This window comes from Chiloscyllium punctatum, chromosome 5 (genome assembly GCF_047496795.1).
Source record: "Chiloscyllium punctatum isolate Juve2018m chromosome 5, sChiPun1.3, whole genome shotgun sequence".
Taxonomy (NCBI): Eukaryota; Metazoa; Chordata; class Chondrichthyes; order Orectolobiformes; family Hemiscylliidae; genus Chiloscyllium; species Chiloscyllium punctatum.
This window is the reverse complement of record NC_092743.1, coordinates 41,492,373-41,510,285: the sequence shown is the minus strand read 5'-3', so window position 1 is coordinate 41,510,285 and position 17,913 is coordinate 41,492,373. Positions and strand designations below refer to the sequence as shown.

Sequence of the window (17,913 nt, the reverse complement as noted above, 5' to 3'; positions counted from 1 at the left end):
GCAACACAGATGAGCTGAAAAGGCGACACGTCGGCACACGCCCTTCCCCCTCTGCAACCAGCCAGCCAGCTGTCTCCTTGCTGCGGCTGCAGCTGACGGCCAGCAGGGTGCCTCGTTTTCTTTTTTTTTTATTTCAAAAATATACTTTATTCATAAATGATTTGATGGTCTGTACATTGGATCATGCCATACATATGTCCATATTTACAAACACAGATTCGACTTTATTCTTGTCCTTTACAATCCTGTGCATTTTTTCAATCTTGTATATATACATATATTTGGCTGAGGCATCAGCAGAGCCCAAAAAAACGTCTGTATGGGCCCCCTGAGCAGGGTGCCTCGTTTTCGACACAAACGCATGAAAGCACTTTGTGCTCACTGCAACCAAATTAAGTCTTCTATCAGTCAGGCGGGGCCCTGCGACGTCACCTCACGCTCGTGGTGGCTGCGCCAAGGCTGAAGTCGTTTCCACCTCCAATCAGCAATCGCCATCGCCTCAGCACTTCTTTCCTCGTCCACGGGGCCTTCCGCCTCGCCTGAGTCCACCAGCTGCCGCTGCCGCTCCTCCGACAAGTTGGTTCTTTCAGCGAGACAGGCATCAGCACTGTTTGGTCTCAGCCGTCCGACGGGTGAGAGGATTTCCTGCACATCCTGGAGCGTGGCTGCTCAGGATCCACTGCGGAAGGAGCGAAAGCGTGGCCGGCTCACCTACCGGGGGATTAGTTCAACTGTTGGAGCGCACGCGTGAGGTAGTGGGATCGATGCTCGCATTCTCCACTTGCTTTTAAAACTGCGAGTGCACCCACTCACTCAGCTGGTCTGCAGCAGACGGAATACCGTTTGCGTACGCCGCCTCCCTGAGAGTGGTCCCGAAAGATCAAAAGCTTCACGCGTGAGCGACAGGCAGGTCCTGCTGTTTCAGGGTGCAGCGTAGGAAGGAAGTCGAGCTGCGCAGTGAAGGGAAACGCCTGCGGCGTTGATGTTTTTTCCCTGCGGGGTGCAAGTCAGCACCTTGAAAGGATCACACCGGTGGTGGGTGAGTCGCCTGAGGTCAGCGGGCACGTCCTGGACGTGTTTGGAGGCAACTTGAACCAGTCGGTAAGCTGCGGCCCAAACCCTAACCTGACATGTACACGAAGCTGCGAGTCAGGTACTGTACCGGCAGAATCTGGCAGTTTCGGATCAGCACTCGAGACGATTTCTTCATGCCAGCACAGGCCGAAGCTGTGGAGATCAGCCAGTGGCTCAGGATCTGCCAGAGTGACAGATTTTCAGGGAGGCAACGGCGTCGCATTAGTGGAGGAGCGCGGCAAAGCATCAGCAAGGGAGAGCCACTGCTGGGCTCTCCTTCGATAGCTCAGCTGGTAGAGCGGAGGACTGTAGTGTGTCGCAAACCTGTCATCCTTAGGTCGCCGGTTCAATTCCGGCTCGAAGGAGCCCCCCACCCTGCTGCTTTTTGCAAACAGTCAGCATCCACCAGCACGCGGGCCACAGCAACACAGATGAGCTGAAAAGGCGACACGTCGGCACACGCCCTTCCCCCTCTGCAACCAGCCAGCCAGCTGTCTCCTTGCTGCGGCTGCAGCTGACGGCCAGCAGGGTGCCTCGTTTTCGACACAAACGCATGAAAGCACTTTGTGCTCACTGCAACCAAATGAAGTCTTCTATCAGTCAGGCGGGGCCCTGCGACGTCACCTCACGCTCGTGGTGGCTGCGCCAAGGCTGAAGTCGTTTCCACCTCCAATCAGCAATCGCCATCGCCTCAGCACTTCTTTCCTCGTCCACGGGGCCTTCCGCCTCGCCTGAGTCCACCAGCTGCCGCTGCCGCTCCTCCGACAAGTTGGTTCTTTCAGCGAGACAGGCATCAGCAATGTTTGGTCTCAGCCGTCCGACGGGTGAGAGGATTTCCTGCACATCCTGGAGCGTGGCTGCTCAGGATCCACTGCGGAAGGAGCGAAAGCGTGGCCGGCTCACCTACCGGGGGATTAGTTCAACTGTTGGAGCGCACGCGTGAGGTAGTGGGATCGATGCCCGCATTCTCCACTTGCTTTTAAAACTGCGAGTGCACCCACTCACTCAGCTGGTCTGCAGCAGACGGAATACCGTTTGCGTACGCCGCCTCCCTGAGAGTGGTCCCGAAAGATCAAAAGCTTCACGCGTGAGCGACAGGCAGGTCCTGCTGTTTCAGGGTGCAGCGTAGGAAGGAAGTCGAGCTGCGCAGTGAAGGGAAACGCCTGCGGCGTTGATGTTTTTTCCCTGCGGGGTGCAAGTCAGCACCTTGAAAGGATCACACCGGTGGTGGGTGAGTCGCCTGAGGTCAGCGGGCACGTCCTGGACGTGTTTGGAGGCAACTTGAACCAGTCGGTAAGCTGCGGCCCAAACCCTAACCTGACATGTACACGAAGCTGCGAGTCAGGTACTGTACCGGCAGAATCTGGCAGTTTCGGATCAGCACTCGAGACGATTTCTTCATGCCAGCACAGGCCGAAGCTGTGGAGATCAGCCAGTGGCTCAGGATCTGCCAGAGTGACAGATTTTCAGGGAGGCAACGGCGTCGCATTAGTGGAGGAGCGCGGCAAAGCATCAGCAAGGGAGAGCCTCGGCTGGGCTCTCCTTCGATAGCTCAGCTGGTAGAGCGGAGGACTGTAGTGTGTCGCAAACCTGTCATCCTTAGGTCGCCGGTTCAATTCCGGCTCGAAGTAGCCCCCGACCCTGCTGCTTTTTGCAAACAGTCAGCATCCACCAGCACGCGGGCCACAGCAACACAGATGAGCTGAAAAGGCGACACGTCGGCACACGCCCTTCCCCCTCTGCAACCAGCCAGCCAGCTGTCTCCTTGCTGCGGCTGCAGCTGACGGCCAGCAGGGTGCCTCGTTTTCGACACAAACGCATGAAAGCACTTTGTGCTCACTGCAACCAAATGAAGTCTTCTATCAGTCAGGCGGGGCCCTGCGACGTCACCTCACGCTCGTGGTGGCTGCGCCAAGGCTGAAGTCGTTTCCACCTCCAATCAGCAATCGCCATCGCCTCAGCACTTCTTTCCTCGTCCACGGGGCCTTCCGCCTCGCCTGAGTCCACCAGCTGCCGCTGCCGCTCCTCCGACAAGTTGGTTCTTTCAGCGAGACAGGCATCAGCACTGTTTGGTCTCAGCCGTCCGACGGGTGAGAGGATTTCCTGCACATCCTGGAGCGTGGCTGCTCAGGATCCACTGCGGAAGGAGCGAAAGCGTGGCCGGCTCACCTACCGGGGGATTAGTTCAACTGTTGGAGCGCACGCGTGAGGTAGTGGGATCGATGCTCGCATTCTCCACTTGCTTTTAAAACTGCGAGTGCACCCACTCACTCAGCTGGTCTGCAGCAGACGGAATACCGTTTGCGTACGCCGCCTCCCTGAGAGTGGTCCCGAAAGATCAAAAGCTTCACGCGTGAGCGACAGGCAGGTCCTGCTGTTTCAGGGTGCAGCGTAGGAAGGAAGTCGAGCTGCGCAGTGAAGGGAAACGCCTGCGGCGTTGATGTTTTTTCCCTGCGGGGTGCAAGTCAGCACCTTGAAAGGATCACACCGGTGGTGGGTGAGTCGCCTGAGGTCAGCGGGCACGTCCTGGATGTGTTTGGAGGCAACTTGAACCAGTCGGTAAGCTGCAGCCCAAACCCTAACCTGACATGTACACGAAGCTGCGAGTCAGGTACTGTACCGGCAGAATCTGGCAGTTTCGGATCAGCACTCGAGACGATTTCTTCATGCCAGCACAGGCCGAAGCTGTGGAGATCAGCCAGTGGCTCAGGATCTGCCAGAGTGACAGATTTTCAGGGAGGCAACGGCGTCGCATTAGTGGAGGAGCGCGGCAAAGCATCAGCAAGGGAGAGCCTCTACTGGGCTCTCCTTCGATAGCTCAGCTGGTAGAGCGGAGGACTGTAGTGTGTCGCAAACCTGTCATCCTTAGGTCGCCGGTTCAATTCCGGCTCGAAGTAGCCCCCCACCCTGCTGCTTTTTGCAAACAGTCAGCATCCACCAGCACGCGGGCCACAGCAACACAGATGAGCTGAAAAGGCGACACGTCGGCACACGCCCTTCCCCCTCTGCAACCAGCCAGCCAGCTGTCTCCTTGCTGCGGCTGCAGCTGACGGCCAGCAGGGTGCCTCGTTTTCGACACAAACGCATGAAAGCACTTTGTGCTCACTGCAACCAAATGAAGTCTTCTATCAGTCAGGCGGGGCCCTGCGACGTCACCTCACGCTCGTGGTGGCTGCGCCAAGGCTGAAGTCGTTTCCACCTCCAATCAGCAATCGCCATCGCCTCAGCACTTCTTTCCTCGTCCACGGGGCCTTCCGCCTCGCCTGAGTCCACCAGCTGCCGCTGCCGCTCCTCCGACAAGTTGGTTCTTTCAGCGAGACAGGCATCAGCACTGTTTGGTCTCAGCCGTCCGACGGGTGAGAGGATTTCCTGCACATCCTGGAGCGTGGCTGCTCAGGATCCACTGCGGAAGGAGCGAAAGCGTGGCCGGCTCACCTACCGGGGGATTAGTTCAACTGTTGGAGCGCACGCGTGAGGTAGTGGGATCGATGCTCGCATTCTCCACTTGCTTTTAAAACTGCGAGTGCACCCACTCACTCAGCTGGTCTGCAGCAGACGGAATACCGTTTGCGTACGCCGCCTCCCTGAGAGTGGTCCCGAAAGATCAAAAGCTTCACGCGTGAGCGACAGGCAGGTCCTGCTGTTTCAGGGTGCAGCGTAGGAAGGAAGTCGAGCTGCGCAGTGAAGGGAAACGCCTGCGGCGTTGATGTTTTTTCCCTGCGGGGTGCAAGTCAGCACCTTGAAAGGATCACACCGGTGGTGGGTGAGTCGCCTGAGGTCAGCGGGCACGTCCTGGACGTGTTTGGAGGCAACTTGAACCAGTCGGTAAGCTGCGGCCCAAACCCTAACCTGACATGTACACGAAGCTGCGAGTCAGGTACTGTACCGGCAGAATCTGGCAGTTTCGGATCAGCACTCGAGACGATTTCTTCATGCCAGCACAGGCCGAAGCTGTGGAGATCAGCCAGTGGCTCAGGATCTGCCAGAGTGACAGATTTTCAGGGAGGCAACGGCGTCGCATTAGTGGAGGAGCGCGGCAAAGCATCAGCAAGGGAGAGCCACTGCTGGGCTCTCCTTCGATAGCTCAGCTGGTAGAGCGGAGGACTGTAGTGTGTCGCAAACCTGTCATCCTTAGGTCGCCGGTTCAATTCCGGCTCGAAGGAGCCCCCCACCCTGCTGCTTTTTGCAAACAGTCAGCATCCACCAGCACGCGGGCCACAGCAACACAGATGAGCTGAAAAGGCGACACGTCGGCACACGCCCTTCCCCCTCTGCAACCAGCCAGCCAGCTGTCTCCTTGCTGCGGCTGCAGCTGACGGCCAGCAGGGTGCCTCGTTTTCTTTTTTTTTTATTTCAAAAATATACTTTATTCATAAATGATTTGATGGTCTGTACATTGGATCATGCCATACATATGTCCATATTTACAAACACAGATTCGACTTTATTCTTGTCCTTTACAATCCTGTGCATTTTTTCAATCTTGTATATATACATATATTTGGCTGAGGCATCAGCAGAGCCCAAAAAAACGTCTGTATGGGCCCCCTGAGCAGGGTGCCTCGTTTTCGACACAAACGCATGAAAGCACTTTGTGCTCACTGCAACCAAATTAAGTCTTCTATCAGTCAGGCGGGGCCCTGCGACGTCACCTCACGCTCGTGGTGGCTGCGCCAAGGCTGAAGTCGTTTCCACCTCCAATCAGCAATCGCCATCGCCTCAGCACTTCTTTCCTCGTCCACGGGGCCTTCCGCCTCGCCTGAGTCCACCAGCTGCCGCTGCCGCTCCTCCGACAAGTTGGTTCTTTCAGCGAGACAGGCATCAGCACTGTTTGGTCTCAGCCGTCCGACGGGTGAGAGGATTTCCTGCACATCCTGGAGCGTGGCTGCTCAGGATCCACTGCGGAAGGAGCGAAAGCGTGGCCGGCTCACCTACCGGGGGATTAGTTCAACTGTTGGAGCGCACGCGTGAGGTAGTGGGATCGATGCTCGCATTCTCCACTTGCTTTTAAAACTGCGAGTGCACCCACTCACTCAGCTGGTCTGCAGCAGACGGAATACCGTTTGCGTACGCCGCCTCCCTGAGAGTGGTCCCGAAAGATCAAAAGCTTCACGCGTGAGCGACAGGCAGGTCCTGCTGTTTCAGGGTGCAGCGTAGGAAGGAAGTCGAGCTGCGCAGTGAAGGGAAACGCCTGCGGCGTTGATGTTTTTTCCCTGCGGGGTGCAAGTCAGCACCTTGAAAGGATCACACCGGTGGTGGGTGAGTCGCCTGAGGTCAGCGGGCACGTCCTGGACGTGTTTGGAGGCAACTTGAACCAGTCGGTAAGCTGCAGCCCAAACCCTAACCTGACATGTACACGAAGCTGCGAGTCAGGTACTGTACCGGCAGAATCTGGCAGTTTCGGATCAGCACTCGAGACGATTTCTTCATGCCAGCACAGGCCGAAGCTGTGGAGATCAGCCAGTGGCTCAGGATCTGCCAGAGTGACAGATTTTCAGGGAGGCAACGGCGTCGCATTAGTGGAGGAGCGCGGCAAAGCATCAGCAAGGGAGAGCCACTGCTGGGCTCTCCTTCGATAGCTCAGCTGGTAGAGCGGAGGACTGTAGTGTGTCGCAAACCTGTCATCCTTAGGTCGCCGGTTCAATTCCGGCTCGAAGGAGCCCCCCACCCTGCTGCTTTTTGCAAACAGTCAGCATCCACCAGCACGCGGGCCACAGCAACACAGATGAGCTGAAAAGGCGACACGTCGGCACACGCCCTTCCCCCTCTGCAACCAGCCAGCCAGCTGTCTCCTTGCTGCGGCTGCAGCTGACGGCCAGCAGGGTGCCTCGTTTTCGACACAAACGCATGAAAGCACTTTGTGCTCACTGCAACCAAATGAAGTCTTCTATCAGTCAGGCGGGGCCCTGCGACGTCACCTCACGCTCGTGGTTGCTGCGCCAAGGCTGAAGTCGTTTCCACCTCCAATCAGCAATCGCCATCGCCTCAGCACTTCTTTCCTCGTCCACGGGGCCTTCCGCCTCGCCTGAGTCCACCAGCTGCCGCTGCCGCTCCTCCGACAAGTTGGTTCTTTCAGCGAGACAGGCATCAGCACTGTTTGGTCTCAGCCGTCCGACGGGTGAGAGGATTTCCTGCACATCCTGGAGCGTGGCTGCTCAGGATCCACTGCGGAAGGAGCGAAAGCGTGGCCGGCTCACCTACCGGGGGATTAGTTCAACTGTTGGAGCGCACGCGTGAGGTAGTGGGATCGATGCTCGCATTCTCCACTTGCTTTTAAAACTGCAAGTGCACCCACTCACTCAGCTGGTCTGCAGCAGACGGAATACCGTTTGCGTACGCCGCCTCCCTGAGAGTGGTCCCGAAAGATCAAAAGCTTCACGCGTGAGCGACAGGCAGGTCCTGCTGTTTCAGGGTGCAGCGTAGGAAGGAAGTCGAGCTGCGCAGTGAAGGGAAACGCCTGCGGCGTTGATGTTTTTTCCCTGCGGGGTGCAAGTCAGCACCTTGAAAGGATCACACCGGTGGTGGGTGAGTCGCCTGAGGTCAGCGGGCACGTCCTGGACGTGTTTGGAGGCAACTTGAACCAGTCGGTAAGCTGCGGCCCAAACCCTAACCTGACATGTACACGAAGCTGCGAGTCAGGTACTGTACCGGCAGAATCTGGCAGTTTCGGATCAGCACTCGAGACGATTTCTTCATGCCAGCACAGGCCGAAGCTGTGGAGATCAGCCAGTGGCTCAGGATCTGCCAGAGTGACAGATTTTCAGGGAGGCAACGGCGTCGCATTAGTGGAGGAGCGCGGCAAAGCATCAGCAAGGGAGAGCCACTGCTGGGCTCTCCTTCGATAGCTCAGCTGGTAGAGCGGAGGACTGTAGTGTGTCGCAAACCTGTCATCCTTAGGTCGCCGGTTCAATTCCGGCTCGAAGGAGCCCCCCACCCTGCTGCTTTTTGCAAACAGTCAGCATCCACCAGCACGCGGGCCACAGCAACACAGATGAGCTGAAAAGGCGACACGTCGGCACACGCCCTTCCCCCTCTGCAACCAGCCAGCCAGCTGTCTCCTTGCTGCGGCTGCAGCTGACGGCCAGCAGGGTGCCTCGTTTTCGACACAAACGCATGAAAGCACTTTGTGCTCACTGCAACCAAATGAAGTCTTCTATCAGTCAGGCGGGGCCCTGCGACGTCACCTCACGCTCGTGGTGGCTGCGCCAAGGCTGAAGTCGTTTCCACCTCCAATCAGCAATCGCCATCGCCTCAGCACTTCTTTCCTCGTCCACGGGGCCTTCCGCCTCGCCTGAGTCCACCAGCTGCCGCTGCCGCTCCTCCGACAAGTTGGTTCTTTCAGCGAGACAGGCATCAGCAATGTTTGGTCTCAGCCGTCCGACGGGTGAGAGGATTTCCTGCACATCCTGGAGCGTGGCTGCTCAGGATCCACTGCGGAAGGAGCGAAAGCGTGGCCGGCTCACCTACCGGGGGATTAGTTCAACTGTTGGAGCGCACGCGTGAGGTAGTGGGATCGATGCCCGCATTCTCCACTTGCTTTTAAAACTGCGAGTGCACCCACTCACTCAGCTGGTCTGCAGCAGACGGAATACCGTTTGCGTACGCCGCCTCCCTGAGAGTGGTCCCGAAAGATCAAAAGCTTCACGCGTGAGCGACAGGCAGGTCCTGCTGTTTCAGGGTGCAGCGTAGGAAGGAAGTCGAGCTGCGCAGTGAAGGGAAACGCCTGCGGCGTTGATGTTTTTTCCCTGCGGGGTGCAAGTCAGCACCTTGAAAGGATCACACCGGTGGTGGGTGAGTCGCCTGAGGTCAGCGGGCACGTCCTGGACGTGTTTGGAGGCAACTTGAACCAGTCGGTAAGCTGCGGCCCAAACCCTAACCTGACATGTACACGAAGCTGCGAGTCAGGTACTGTACCGGCAGAATCTGGCAGTTTCGGATCAGCACTCGAGACGATTTCTTCATGCCAGCACAGGCCGAAGCTGTGGAGATCAGCCAGTGGCTCAGGATCTGCCAGAGTGACAGATTTTCAGGGAGGCAACGGCGTCGCATTAGTGGAGGAGCGCGGCAAAGCATCAGCAAGGGAGAGCCTCTACTGGGCTCTCCTTCGATAGCTCAGCTGGTAGAGCGGAGGACTGTAGTGTGTCGCAAACCTGTCATCCTTAGGTCGCCGGTTCAATTCCGGCTCGAAGTAGCCCCCCACCCTGCTGCTTTTTGCAAACAGTCAGCATCCACCAGCACGCGGGCCACAGCAACACAGATGAGCTGAAAAGGCGACACGTCGGCACACGCCCTTCCCCCTCTGCAACCAGCCAGCCAGCTGTCTCCTTGCTGCGGCTGCAGCTGACGGCCAGCAGGGTGCCTCGTTTTCGACACAAACGCATGAAAGCACTTTGTGCTCACTGCAACCAAATGAAGTCTTCTATCAGTAAGGCGGGGCCCTGCGACGTCACCTCACGCTCGTGGTGGCTGCGCCAAGGCTGAAGTCGTTTCCACCTCCAATCAGCAATCGCCATCGCCTCAGCACTTCTTTCCTCGTCCACGGGGCCTTCCGCCTCGCCTGAGTCCACCAGCTGCCGCTGCCGCTCCTCCGACAAGTTGGTTCTTTCAGCGAGACAGGCATCAGCACTGTTTGGTCTCAGCCGTCCGACGGGTGAGAGGATTTCCTGCACATCCTGGAGCGTGGCTGCTCAGGATCCACTGCGGAAGGAGCGAAAGCGTGGCCGGCTCACCTACCGGGGGATTAGTTCAACTGTTGGAGCGCACGCGTGAGGTAGTGGGATCGATGCTCGCATTCTCCACTTGCTTTTAAAACTGCGAGTGCACCCACTCACTCAGCTGGTCTGCAGCAGACGGAATACCGTTTGCGTACGCCGCCTCCCTGAGAGTGGTCCCGAAAGATCAAAAGCTTCACGCGTGAGCGACAGGCAGGTCCTGCTGTTTCAGGGTGCAGCGTAGGAAGGAAGTCGAGCTGCGCAGTGAAGGGAAACGCCTGCGGCGTTGATGTTTTTTCCCTGCGGGGTGCAAGTCAGCACCTTGAAAGGATCACACCGGTGGTGGGTGAGTCGCCTGAGGTCAGCGGGCACGTCCTGGACGTGTTTGGAGGCAACTTGAACCAGTCGGTAAGCTGCGGCCCAAACCCTAACCTGACATGTACACGAAGCTGCGAGTCAGGTACTGTACCGGCAGAATCTGGCAGTTTCGGAACAGCACTCGAGACGATTTCTTCATGCCAGCACAGGCCGAAGCTGTGGAGATCAGCCAGTGGCTCAGGATCTGCCAGAGTGACAGATTTTCAGGGAGGCAACGGCGTCGCATTAGTGGAGGAGCGCGGCAAAGCATCAGCAAGGGAGAGCCACTGCTGGGCTCTCCTTCGATAGCTCAGCTGGTAGAGCGGAGGACTGTAGTGTGTCGCAAACCTGTCATCCTTAGGTCGCCGGTTCAATTCCGGCTCGAAGGAGCCCCCCACCCTGCTGCTTTTTGCAAACAGTCAGCATCCACCAGCACGCGGGCCACAGCAACACAGATGAGCTGAAAAGGCGACACGTCGGCACACGCCCTTCCCCCTCTGCAACCAGCCAGCCAGCTGTCTCCTTGCTGCGGCTGCAGCTGACGGCCAGCAGGGTGCCTCGTTTTCGACACAAACGCATGAAAGCACTTTGTGCTCACTGCAACCAAATGAAGTCTTCTATCAGTCAGGCGGGGCCCTGCGACGTCACCTCACGCTCGTGGTGGCTGCGCCAAGGCTGAAGTCGTTTCCACCTCCAATCAGCAATCGCCATCGCCTCAGCACTTCTTTCCTCGTCCACGGGGCCTTCCGCCTCGCCTGAGTCCACCAGCTGCCGCTGCCGCTCCTCCGACAAGTTGGTTCTTTCAGCGAGACAGGCATCAGCACTGTTTGGTCTCAGCCGTCCGACGGGTGAGAGGATTTCCTGCACATCCTGGAGCGTGGCTGCTCAGGATCCACTGCGGAAGGAGCGAAAGCGTGGCCGGCTCACCTACCGGGGGATTAGTTCAACTGTTGGAGCGCACGCGTGAGGTAGTGGGATCGATGCTCGCATTCTCCACTTGCTTTTAAAACTGCGAGTGCACCCACTCACTCAGCTGGTCTGCAGCAGACGGAATACCGTTTGCGTACGCCGCCTCCCTGAGAGTGGTCCCGAAAGATCAAAAGCTTCACGCGTGAGCGACAGGCAGGTCCTGCTGTTTCAGGGTGCAGCGTAGGAAGGAAGTCGAGCTGCGCAGTGAAGGGAAACGCCTGCGGCGTTGATGTTTTTTCCCTGCGGGGTGCAAGTCAGCACCTTGAAAGGATCACACCGGTGGTGGGTGAGTCGCCTGAGGTCAGCGGGCACGTCCTGGACGTGTTTGGAGGCAACTTGAACCAGTCGGTAAGCTGCAGCCCAAACCCTAACCTGACATGTACACGAAGCTGCGAGTCAGGTACTGTACCGGCAGAATCTGGCAGTTTCGGATCAGCACTCGAGACGATTTCTTCATGCCAGCACAGGCCGAAGCTGTGGAGATCAGCCAGTGGCTCAGGATCTGCCAGAGTGACAGATTTTCAGGGAGGCAACGGCGTCGCATTAGTGGAGGAGCGCGGCAAAGCATCAGCAAGGGAGAGCCACTGCTGGGCTCTCCTTCGATAGCTCAGCTGGTAGAGCGGAGGACTGTAGTGTGTCGCAAACCTGTCATCCTTAGGTCGCCGGTTCAATTCCGGCTCGAAGGAGCCCCCCACCCTGCTGCTTTTTGCAAACAGTCAGCATCCACCAGCACGCGGGCCACAGCAACACAGATGAGCTGAAAAGGCGACACGTCGGCACACGCCCTTCCCCCTCTGCAACCAGCCAGCCAGCTGTCTCCTTGCTGCGGCTGCAGCTGACGGCCAGCAGGGTGCCTCGTTTTCGACACAAACGCATGAAAGCACTTTGTGCTCACTGCAACCAAATGAAGTCTTCTATCAGTCAGGCGGGGCCCTGCGACGTCACCTCACGCTCGTGGTGGCTGCGCCAAGGCTGAAGTCGTTTCCACCTCCAATCAGCAATCGCCATCGCCTCAGCACTTCTTTCCTCGTCCACGGGGCCTTCCGCCTCGCCTGAGTCCACCAGCTGCCGCTGCCGCTCCTCCGACAAGTTGGTTCTTTCAGCGAGACAGGCATCAGCACTGTTTGGTCTCAGCCGTCCGACGGGTGAGAGGATTTCCTGCACATCCTGGAGCGTGGCTGCTCAGGATCCACTGCGGAAGGAGCGAAAGCGTGGCCGGCTCACCTACCGGGGGATTAGTTCAACTGTTGGAGCGCACGCGTGAGGTAGTGGGATCGATGCTCGCATTCTCCACTTGCTTTTAAAACTGCAAGTGCACCCACTCACTCAGCTGGTCTGCAGCAGACGGAATACCGTTTGCGTACGCCGCCTCCCTGAGAGTGGTCCCGAAAGATCAAAAGCTTCACGCGTGAGCGACAGGCAGGTCCTGCTGTTTCAGGGTGCAGCGTAGGAAGGAAGTCGAGCTGCGCAGTGAAGGGAAACGCCTGCGGCGTTGATGTTTTTTCCCTGCGGGGTGCAAGTCAGCACCTTGAAAGGATCACACCGGTGGTGGGTGAGTCGCCTGAGGTCAGCGGGCACGTCCTGGACGTGTTTGGAGGCAACTTGAACCAGTCGGTAAGCTGCGGCCCAAACCCTAACCTGACATGTACACGAAGCTGCGAGTCAGGTACTGTACCGGCAGAATCTGGCAGTTTCGGATCAGCACTCGAGACGATTTCTTCATGCCAGCACAGGCCGAAGCTGTGGAGATCAGCCAGTGGCTCAGGATCTGCCAGAGTGACAGATTTTCAGGGAGGCAACGGCGTCGCATTAGTGGAGGAGCGCGGCAAAGCATCAGCAAGGGAGAGCCACTGCTGGGCTCTCCTTCGATAGCTCAGCTGGTAGAGCGGAGGACTGTAGTGTGTCGCAAACCTGTCATCCTTAGGTCGCCGGTTCAATTCCGGCTCGAAGGAGCCCCCCACCCTGCTGCTTTTTGCAAACAGTCAGCATCCACCAGCACGCGGGCCACAGCAACACAGATGAGCTGAAAAGGCGACACGTCGGCACACGCCCTTCCCCCTCTGCAACCAGCCAGCCAGCTGTCTCCTTGCTGCGGCTGCAGCTGACGGCCAGCAGGGTGCCTCGTTTTCGACACAAACGCATGAAAGCACTTTGTGCTCACTGCAACCAAATGAAGTCTTCTATCAGTCAGGCGGGGCCCTGCGACGTCACCTCACGCTCGTGGTGGCTGCGCCAAGGCTGAAGTCGTTTCCACCTCCAATCAGCAATCGCCATCGCCTCAGCACTTCTTTCCTCGTCCACGGGGCCTTCCGCCTCGCCTGAGTCCACCAGCTGCCGCTGCCGCTCCTCCGACAAGTTGGTTCTTTCAGCGAGACAGGCATCAGCAATGTTTGGTCTCAGCCGTTCGACGGGTGAGAGGATTTCCTGCACATCCTGGAGCGTGGCTGCTCAGGATCCACTGCGGAAGGAGCGAAAGCGTGGCCGGCTCACCTACCGGGGGATTAGTTCAACTGTTGGAGCGCACGCGTGAGGTAGTGGGATCGATGCCCGCATTCTCCACTTGCTTTTAAAACTGCGAGTGCACCCACTCACTCAGCTGGTCTGCAGCAGACGGAATACCGTTTGCGTACGCCGCCTCCCTGAGAGTGGTCCCGAAAGATCAAAAGCTTCACGCGTGAGCGACAGGCAGGTCCTGCTGTGTCAGGGTGCAGCGTAGGAAGGAAGTCGAGCTGCGCAGTGAAGGGAAACGCCTGCGGCGTTGATGTTTTTTCCCTGCGGGGTGCAAGTCAGCACCTTGAAAGGATCACACCGGTGGTGGGTGAGTCGCCTGAGGTCAGCGGGCACGTCCTGGACGTGTTTGGAGGCAACTTGAACCAGTCGGTAAGCTGCGGCCCAAACCCTAACCTGACATGTACACGAAGCTGCGAGTCAGGTACTGTACCGGCAGAATCTGGCAGTTTCGGATCAGCACTCGAGACGATTTCTTCATGCCAGCACAGGCCGAAGCTGTGGAGATCAGCCAGTGGCTCAGGATCTGCCAGAGTGACAGATTTTCAGGGAGGCAACGGCGTCGCATTAGTGGAGGAGCGCGGCAAAGCATCAGCAAGGGAGAGCCACTACTGGGCTCTCCTTCGATAGCTCAGCTGGTAGAGCGGAGGACTGTAGTGTGTCGCAAACCTGTCATCCTTAGGTCGCCGGTTCAATTCCGGCTCGATGTAGCCCCCCACCCTGCTGCTTTTTGCAAACAGTCAGCATCCACCAGCACGCGGGCCACAGCAACACAGATGAGCTGAAAAGGCGACACGTCGGCACACGCCCTTCCCCCTCTGCAACCAGCCAGCCAGCTGTCTCCTTGCTGCGGCTGCAGCTGACGGCCAGCAGGGTGCCTCGTTTTCGACACAAACGCATGAAAGCACTTTGTGCTCACTGCAACCAAATGAAGTCTTCTATCAGTCAGGCGGGGCCCTGCGACGTCACCTCACGCTCGTGGTGGCTGCGCCAAGGCTGAAGTCGTTTCCACCTCCAATCAGCAATCGCCATCGCCTCAGCACTTCTTTCCTCGTCCACGGGGCCTTCCGCCTCGCCTGAGTCCACCAGCTGCCGCTGCCGCTCCTCCGACAAGTTGGTTCTTTCAGCGAGACAGGCATCAGCACTGTTTGGTCTCAGCCGTCCGACGGGTGAGAGGATTTCCTGCACATCCTGGAGCGTGGCTGCTCAGGATCCACTGCGGAAGGAGCGAAAGCGTGGCCGGCTCACCTACCGGGGGATTAGTTCAACTGTTGGAGCGCACGCGTGAGGTAGTGGGATCGATGCTCGCATTCTCCACTTGCTTTTAAAACTGCGAGTGCACCCACTCACTCAGCTGGTCTGCAGCAGACGGAATACCGTTTGCGTACGCCGCCTCCCTGAGAGTGGTCCCGAAAGATCAAAAGCTTCACGCGTGAGCGACAGGCAGGTCCTGCTGTTTCAGGGTGCAGCGTAGGAAGGAAGTCGAGCTGCGCAGTGAAGGGAAACGCCTGCGGCGTTGATGTTTTTTCCCTGCGGGGTGCAAGTCAGCACCTTGAAAGGATCACACCGGTGGTGGGTGAGTCGCCTGAGGTCAGCGGGCACGTCCTGGACGTGTTTGGAGGCAACTTGAACCAGTCGGTAAGCTGCGGCCCAAACCCTAACCTGACATGTACACGAAGCTGCGAGTCAGGTACTGTACCGGCAGAATCTGGCAGTTTCGGATCAGCACTCGAGACGATTTCTTCATGCCAGCACAGGCCGAAGCTGTGGAGATCAGCCAGTGGCTCAGGATCTGCCAGAGTGACAGATTTTCAGGGAGGCAACGGCGTCGCATTAGTGGAGGAGCGCGGCAAAGCATCAGCAAGGGAGAGCCACTGCTGGGCTCTCCTTCGATAGCTCAGCTGGTAGAGCGGAGGACTGTAGTGTGTCGCAAACCTGTCATCCTTAGGTCGCCGGTTCAATTCCGGCTCGAAGGAGCCCCCCACCCTGCTGCTTTTTGCAAACAGTCAGCATCCACCAGCACGCGGGCCACAGCAACACAGATGAGCTGAAAAGGCGACACGTCGGCACACGCCCTTCCCCCTCTGCAACCAGCCAGCCAGCTGTCTCCTTGCTGCGGCTGCAGCTGACGGCCAGCAGGGTGCCTCGTTTTCGACACAAACGCATGAAAGCACTTTGTGCTCACTGCAACCAAATGAAGTCTTCTATCAGTCAGGCGGGGCCCTGCGACGTCACCTCACGCTCGTGGTGGCTGCGCCAAGGCTGAAGTCGTTTCCACCTCCAATCAGCAATCGCCATCGCCTCAGCACTTCTTTCCTCGTCCACGGGGCCTTCCGCCTCGCCTGAGTCCACCAGCTGCCGCTGCCGCTCCTCCGACAAGTTGGTTCTTTCAGCGAGACAGGCATCAGCAATGTTTGGTCTCAGCCGTCCGACGGGTGAGAGGATTTCCTGCACATCCTGGAGCGTGGCTGCTCAGGATCCACTGCGGAAGGAGCGAAAGCGTGGCCGGCTCACCTACCGGGGGATTAGTTCAACTGTTGGAGCGCACGCGTGAGGTAGTGGGATCGATGCCCGCATTCTCCACTTGCTTTTAAAACTGCGAGTGCACCCACTCACTCAGCTGGTCTGCAGCAGACGGAATACCGTTTGCGTACGCCGCCTCCCTGAGAGTGGTCCCGAAAGATCAAAAGCTTCACGCGTGAGCGACAGGCAGGTCCTGCTGTTTCAGGGTGCAGCGTAGGAAGGAAGTCGAGCTGCGCAGTGAAGGGAAACGCCTGCGGCGTTGATGTTTTTTCCCTGCGGGGTGCAAGTCAGCACCTTGAAAGGATCACACCGGTGGTGGGTGAGTCGCCTGAGGTCAGCGGGCACGTCCTGGACGTGTTTGGAGGCAACTTGAACCAGTCGGTAAGCTGCGGCCCAAACCCTAACCTGACATGTACACGAAGCTGCGAGTCAGGTACTGTACCGGCAGAATCTGGCAGTTTCGGATCAGCACTCGAGACGATTTCTTCATGCCAGCACAGGCCGAAGCTGTGGAGATCAGCCAGTGGCTCAGGATCTGCCAGAGTGACAGATTTTCAGGGAGGCAACGGCGTCGCATTAGTGGAGGAGCGCGGCAAAGCATCAGCAAGGGAGAGCCTCTACTGGGCTCTCCTTCGATAGCTCAGCTGGTAGAGCGGAGGACTGTAGTGTGTCGCAAACCTGTCATCCTTAGGTCGCCGGTTCAATTCCGGCTCGAAGTAGCCCCCCACCCTGCTGCTTTTTGCAAACAGTCAGCATCCACCAGCACGCGGGCCACAGCAACACAGATGAGCTGAAAAGGCGACACGTCGGCACACGCCCTTCCCCCTCTGCAACCAGCCAGCCAGCTGTCTCCTTGCTGCGGCTGCAGCTGACGGCCAGCAGGGTGCCTCGTTTTCGACACAAACGCATGAAAGCACTTTGTGCTCACTGCAACCAAATGAAGTCTTCTATCAGTCAGGCGGGGCCCTGCGACGTCACCTCACGCTCGTGGTGGCTGCGCCAAGGCTGAAGTCGTTTCCACCTCCAATCAGCAATCGCCATCGCCTCAGCACTTCTTTCCTCGTCCACGGGGCCTTCCGCCTCGCCTGAGTCCACCAGCTGCCGCTGCCGCTCCTCCGACAAGTTGGTTCTTTCAGCGAGACAGGCATCAGCAATGTTTGGTCTCAGCCGTCCGACGGGTGAGAGGATTTCCTGCACATCCTGGAGCGTGGCTGCTCAGGATCCACTGCGGAAGGAGCGAAAGCGTGGCCGGCTCACCTACCGGGGGATTAGTTCAACTGTTGGAGCGCACGCGTGAGGTAGTGGGATCGATGCTCGCATTCTCCACTTGCTTTTAAAACTGCGAGTGCACCCACTCACTCAGCTGGTCTGCAGCAGACGGAATACCGTTTGCGTACGCCGCCTCCCTGAGAGTGGTCCCGAAAGATCAAAAGCTTCACGCGTGAGCGACAGGCAGGTCCTGCTGTTTCAGGGTGCAGCGTAGGAAGGAAGTCGAGCTGCGCAGTGAAGGGAAACGCCTGCGGCGTTGATGTTTTTTCCCTGCGGGGTGCAAGTCAGCACCTTGAAAGGATCACACCGGTGGTGGGTGAGTCGCCTGAGGTCAGCGGGCACGTCCTGGACGTGTTTGGAGGCAACTTGAACCAGTCGGTAAGCTGCGGCCCAAACCCTAACCTGACATGTACACGAAGCTGCGAGTCAGGTACTGTACCGGCAGAATCTGGCAGTTTCGGATCAGCACTCGAGACGATTTCTTCATGCCAGCACAGGCCGA

The 17,913-nt window shown here is 58.0% G+C and overlaps 13 non-coding genes across 13 annotated transcripts; all 13 read left to right on the top strand.

The window, feature by feature from the left end:
- The first annotated feature begins 1,349 nt into the window (after positions 1 to 1,349).
- trnay-gua (transfer RNA tyrosine (anticodon GUA)) lies at positions 1,350 to 1,439 on the top strand. The gene is given in 2 exon segments: positions 1,350 to 1,386; positions 1,404 to 1,439. It is a non-coding gene; the product is annotated as a tRNA-Tyr (tRNA).
- Positions 1,440 to 2,615: 1,176 nt separating this feature from the next.
- On the top strand, positions 2,616 to 2,705 carry trnay-gua (transfer RNA tyrosine (anticodon GUA)). The gene is given in 2 exon segments: positions 2,616 to 2,652; positions 2,670 to 2,705. It is a non-coding gene; the product is annotated as a tRNA-Tyr (tRNA).
- Positions 2,706 to 3,881: 1,176 nt separating this feature from the next.
- On the top strand, positions 3,882 to 3,971 carry trnay-gua (transfer RNA tyrosine (anticodon GUA)). The gene is given in 2 exon segments: positions 3,882 to 3,918; positions 3,936 to 3,971. It is a non-coding gene; the product is annotated as a tRNA-Tyr (tRNA).
- A 1,176-nt stretch (positions 3,972 to 5,147) lies between these two features.
- trnay-gua (transfer RNA tyrosine (anticodon GUA)) lies at positions 5,148 to 5,237 on the top strand. The gene is given in 2 exon segments: positions 5,148 to 5,184; positions 5,202 to 5,237. It is a non-coding gene; the product is annotated as a tRNA-Tyr (tRNA).
- A 1,406-nt stretch (positions 5,238 to 6,643) lies between these two features.
- On the top strand, positions 6,644 to 6,733 carry trnay-gua (transfer RNA tyrosine (anticodon GUA)). The gene is given in 2 exon segments: positions 6,644 to 6,680; positions 6,698 to 6,733. It is a non-coding gene; the product is annotated as a tRNA-Tyr (tRNA).
- A 1,176-nt stretch (positions 6,734 to 7,909) lies between these two features.
- On the top strand, positions 7,910 to 7,999 carry trnay-gua (transfer RNA tyrosine (anticodon GUA)). The gene is given in 2 exon segments: positions 7,910 to 7,946; positions 7,964 to 7,999. It is a non-coding gene; the product is annotated as a tRNA-Tyr (tRNA).
- A 1,176-nt stretch (positions 8,000 to 9,175) lies between these two features.
- trnay-gua (transfer RNA tyrosine (anticodon GUA)) lies at positions 9,176 to 9,265 on the top strand. The gene is given in 2 exon segments: positions 9,176 to 9,212; positions 9,230 to 9,265. It is a non-coding gene; the product is annotated as a tRNA-Tyr (tRNA).
- A 1,176-nt stretch (positions 9,266 to 10,441) lies between these two features.
- Positions 10,442 to 10,531, top strand: trnay-gua (transfer RNA tyrosine (anticodon GUA)). The gene is given in 2 exon segments: positions 10,442 to 10,478; positions 10,496 to 10,531. It is a non-coding gene; the product is annotated as a tRNA-Tyr (tRNA).
- A 1,176-nt stretch (positions 10,532 to 11,707) lies between these two features.
- trnay-gua (transfer RNA tyrosine (anticodon GUA)) lies at positions 11,708 to 11,797 on the top strand. The gene is given in 2 exon segments: positions 11,708 to 11,744; positions 11,762 to 11,797. It is a non-coding gene; the product is annotated as a tRNA-Tyr (tRNA).
- A 1,176-nt stretch (positions 11,798 to 12,973) lies between these two features.
- Positions 12,974 to 13,063, top strand: trnay-gua (transfer RNA tyrosine (anticodon GUA)). The gene is given in 2 exon segments: positions 12,974 to 13,010; positions 13,028 to 13,063. It is a non-coding gene; the product is annotated as a tRNA-Tyr (tRNA).
- A 1,176-nt stretch (positions 13,064 to 14,239) lies between these two features.
- On the top strand, positions 14,240 to 14,329 carry trnay-gua (transfer RNA tyrosine (anticodon GUA)). Its single transcript is given in 2 exon segments — positions 14,240 to 14,276; positions 14,294 to 14,329. It is a non-coding gene; the product is annotated as a tRNA-Tyr (tRNA).
- A 1,176-nt stretch (positions 14,330 to 15,505) lies between these two features.
- Positions 15,506 to 15,595, top strand: trnay-gua (transfer RNA tyrosine (anticodon GUA)). Its single transcript is given in 2 exon segments — positions 15,506 to 15,542; positions 15,560 to 15,595. It is a non-coding gene; the product is annotated as a tRNA-Tyr (tRNA).
- Positions 15,596 to 16,771: 1,176 nt separating this feature from the next.
- Positions 16,772 to 16,861, top strand: trnay-gua (transfer RNA tyrosine (anticodon GUA)). Its single transcript is given in 2 exon segments — positions 16,772 to 16,808; positions 16,826 to 16,861. It is a non-coding gene; the product is annotated as a tRNA-Tyr (tRNA).
- Positions 16,862 to 17,913: the final 1,052 nt, after the last annotated feature.